The sequence below is a fragment of the Pongo abelii genome, chromosome X (assembly GCF_028885655.2).
Source record: "Pongo abelii isolate AG06213 chromosome X, NHGRI_mPonAbe1-v2.0_pri, whole genome shotgun sequence".
In the NCBI taxonomy this organism is placed as follows: Eukaryota; Metazoa; Chordata; class Mammalia; order Primates; family Hominidae; genus Pongo; species Pongo abelii.
The window spans coordinates 54888655-54892968 of NC_072008.2; the positions used below are offsets into that span (position 1 = coordinate 54888655).

Genomic DNA, 4314 nt, shown 5'->3' on the forward strand with positions numbered 1-4314 from the left:
AGCAATTCTCCTGCCTCAGCCTCCTGAGTAGCTGGGATTATAGGCATGTGCCACTACACCTGGCTAATTTTTGTATTTTTAGTAGAGACACGGTTTCACCATGTTGGCCATGCTGGTCTTGAACTCTTGACCTCGTGATCCACCCACCTCAGGCTCCCAAAATGCTGGGATTACAGGCATGAGCCACTGCGCCTGGCCTATTTTTCTGTTTGTCTGTATTTGTCTGTCTGTAATTTTAGGAGAACCTCAACATGTCATTGTTACAAGGAGATGCACTGAAAAGCTGACTGTAATTTCTTTGTGAGTTGTGGAGAATTGTCAACTATTGGGTTTATTCAGAGGATGCTATGTCAAAAAGATAGTTTTGCACTAAAGTAATACTCAAATCTTTGTATGTGGAGGTTTTTTCCCCCCCTTCTGAGGTCTTTAATCTTACCAGACAAAAATCTTCTAGACTCTTACTTCAGCCATTTAAACTAGGCTTTGGTATTCTGGAAGCAAGCAAATGGGAGGAGGCTGTGATCCCACTGTTCCAGATGCTGGCTTTGATTTTATCCTTTTGTTTGCAGCTCTATGTTTCACTCCAATCTATACTGTGCTTGATGTCCCCATGTCCAAAACCTCTCAGCTTCAATTTCTTCTGAGAATAAATCTCAGGAATGTTGTGGAGTGGGGGAATAGTAGTTATTAATTTGCATGTTGGGGGGACAGGATTTGAGTGTTCAATTGCTATGTATACAGATTTTCAACCAATTTTCTTTGTTTTCAGGCCAGTACTCCATTTCCACTTTCCAAAGTGCTTTGTGCCACCAACTCCTAATTCTTCCTCAGTTCTATGGGGGCGAAATGACTTGTTTCTTGGTGGCATTCAAATTTTTTCTTCCTTTTCTCTGCTAAGTTAATTATTGCTTATCAATCTGCTTTTCATCTCTCCAGAACTTGCTGAAACTCATCTATTATTGTTTTATTTCCTACTCCCTTTACCCCCATGGGCTTTTATGTTTTTTTTTCTTTTACTATCATTTAGTAGAGTTTGGGATTGTGTTAAAGTTGCCTGTGGATTGATATTTAGCCATATTAAAAACACATAAATGTAATGTAACTATGAAATTGTAACTGGCACAAACTATGCTCTGGCACCTATCTGGATTGTGTTCACATCAATGCATAATCATTTTCAAAGGAGTTTAGTTGTCTTAGCTGATGTGATGGACTCAAGGCTGTTTTTGCAGAGTTCGTGTTTCTGTTGACTAGAATCATTTATTTTAATGTTAAAGTTGTTTACTACTTGATTATTGGAAGGTATCTCTAGACTAAAATCATTGACATAATAAAAAGAAATCTTTTAATCTTATTTTTAAAAAGTAATATATGCATATAGTAACAAAAATGTCAAATAGCACAAAAGAGTATTCACTGAAAAATAAGTCTCCTTTACTCTCCAGTCCCCCAGCTACCCACTTCCTTTCCTTAGAGGCAATTACTGTTGCCAGTTTCTTGCATTCTTTCAGGTATATTATAGGCATATTCAAGCATATATACCTTTCACTGTCACAGAAATGGCAGTATTCTATGTGTACTGACATGCATCTTGCTTTTTTCATTTAAGAGTATATCTTGGCAATCTTCCATTTCAATGCACATAGGATCTTACCTTTTTTCTTCTGGTGGTTTTATAGTATTCTGTTGTATTAATACACTGCAATTTATTTAACCAGTTTCTTATTGATGGACATTTAGGTTGTTTCCAACCTTTTCTGCTACAAATATTGCTGCAGTGAATTTCTTCACTTTTTGTTCATGTTTGAGTGTATTTGTGATATAAATTCCTATAAGTACAGTTGTTGGTTCAAAGAATATTTTGCTTTTTTTTTTTTTTTTTTTTTTTTTAGACAGAGTCTTGCTCTGTCACCTAGGCTGGAGTGTAGTGGTATGATCTTGGCTCACTGCAACCTCCGCCTCTCCTGAGTTCAAGTGATTTTCCTGCCTCAGCCTCCCAAGTAGCTGGGATTATAGGCACCTGCAACCATGTCCAGCTAATTTTTGGATTTTTAGTAGACATGGGGTTTCACCATGTTGGCCAGGCAGGTCTCGAATTCCTGACCTCAAGTGATCCACCCACCTTTGCCTCCCAAAGCGCTGGGATTACAGGCGTGAGCTGCCACGCCTGACCAATATATAGCCTTAAAATTTGTCTTTGTCTTTTTGAAATGTCCCAGAGATATTTGTGAAAGCATCCTTGCTTTATGACAATAAGATATTTTTAGGAACATTTTGCTTTCTTTCGTCTGCTGCTCAAGGAACCCTGATTCCATTTGGCAGAAAAAAGATCTGGGGGATTGGGGGGGTTTTAGATTTTTCTACATGACTACTGTTGGTAGGGAGAGGCAATCTGAATGATTTAAGTAGCAAAGTGAAAGTTTTTAAGGGTGCGAGTTCATGTTGATATTTCCAGTTTAACTTCAAGTCCTTTCTTGCTTACTGCTGTTATGAGAAATTTAAATAATTTATTCTTTTTCTTTTTCATTTGTGCTACCATCTTTAATGCTCTTTTATTTATCTTCTTCTACTAACTCAAATATATTATGTTGCATATTGTCATACCAAACCATGTATTTAAATTATAATACTCTTCTGAGCTTGAGAAATATCTATTTCTTTTCTGCTCCTTGACAAAATAGGTTTCAAAGCATATGAGTTTAGATAATCCTTTATGACCACACCATCTGAACACAGAACTGGCTGTGGAAAGAAATTTTAACCTCCTGCCCATGGAGTCTCAGAGAATTCTGAGGGCATAGGGCACCCAGCATCAAAATAGAGTCCCCATGCACTTAATGGAAGTTAATGGGAAGGACAGCTAAGCAAACACTGGCTTGTGAGGTTTTTAACTAAAACCTTCCTCCAGCTTTTCTTTCCCACATGCCAAAACAGTCTTGGCTTTTTTCCTTTGAGCCTCACTACTTCAACTTGTTTTTTTTTTTCATATTTTTCTTCACTGATGCTGCTGCTCATTTATTTGTTATAGGCAGTTTGAGCACTGAACTTCAATTTTTCATAGGACCTTGACTTCTTTGTTGGCTTGAATGACTTCAAGGTTGTCCTAGTTTAAAGCCATCTAAGACAGTAAAAAAAAAAAAAAAATCCCAGAAAATACATTATCAAGAATTGTGAGCCCGCTGCCACAGCCACTCCAGGTTCCAGAGCAAGAGCACCCAGCAGACCATGAGGAGGTGAATCACAGTGGGCAGGTGCTGCCAGATGCTGGCTATGAGTTTGACATATGCTTCCCATCAGCGCAGAAGAGAGCAATCTGGACTCTCTGGACACTGTGCATGCTATTGACCCAATGTAGTGGCCTGTAGTGAGGACTTGGCACCTCAATGAATGGCACTATGGGGATCTGACCAGACTCCATAAAGCAGAAACTGCTGCCAAGAATGGTGAGGCCTAGGTAAAGATGTGGATGTGCTCTTATGATGTCTCGCCACCTCCGATGGAGCCCTACCACCCCTTCTATAACAGTATTAGTAAGGATTGCAGGTATACAGACCTCACTGAAGATCAACTACCCTCTTGTGACAGTCTGAAGGATACTATTGCCAGAGCTCTGGCCTTTTGGAATGAAGATATAGTTCCCCAGATAAAGAAGAGGAATTGGATATTGATTGAAGCCCATGACAACAGCCTTACAGGCATTATCAAGCATCTGGAGGGTCTCTCTGAAGTGGCTATCATGGAGCTGAACCTGCTTACTGGTATTCCCATTGCCTATGAATTGGCCGAGGACTTGAACCCCATCAAGTCCATGCAGTTCTTAGGGGATGAAGAGACTATGTGTAAAGCCATGGAAGCTGTGGCTGCTCAGGGAAAGGCCAAGAAGTGAAGACCATCAGGCAGACTACTGTCCTCAGAAACACTCTCCCTGCCCATCCCTTCTTCTGCCCCTCCTTCCTGTACATGTCACATTGACCACATCTGTAGGCATCTGAAGTTGTAGATGCAGATGGGGACTGATGGCTCCCATTTTCATTTCAGCCATTTGTCTCCTGCACCCACTCTCTTCATACAATCCAGTCAGGATAGCACCTCTGGGGCATGGGGCTCAGTCCAAGCCCAGGGAAAGCTCCCCTTATCCAAGAGGGCTGAGAGGTAGTGACCTGGGTTTTTACCAGGGCTTTGTGTGCAAAGGACCTGCTTTAGTAAGGGATAGGAATAAACCATGCTAAGCCATGGCCAATAAGGAGAAGCAAGAGAGCCTGTTTGCCCTCAGGAGGCAATCTTGTGTTCTTCTGTAGTCAGGCCACTTACTGG

At 40.6% G+C, this 4314-nt stretch overlaps 1 pseudogene; it reads left to right on the forward strand.

Annotated features, from left to right (window-relative positions):
- The first annotated feature begins 3334 nt into the window (after positions 1–3334).
- Positions 3335–3940, forward strand: LOC100432612 (phosphoglycerate mutase 1-like; annotated as a pseudogene).
- Positions 3941–4314: the final 374 nt, after the last annotated feature.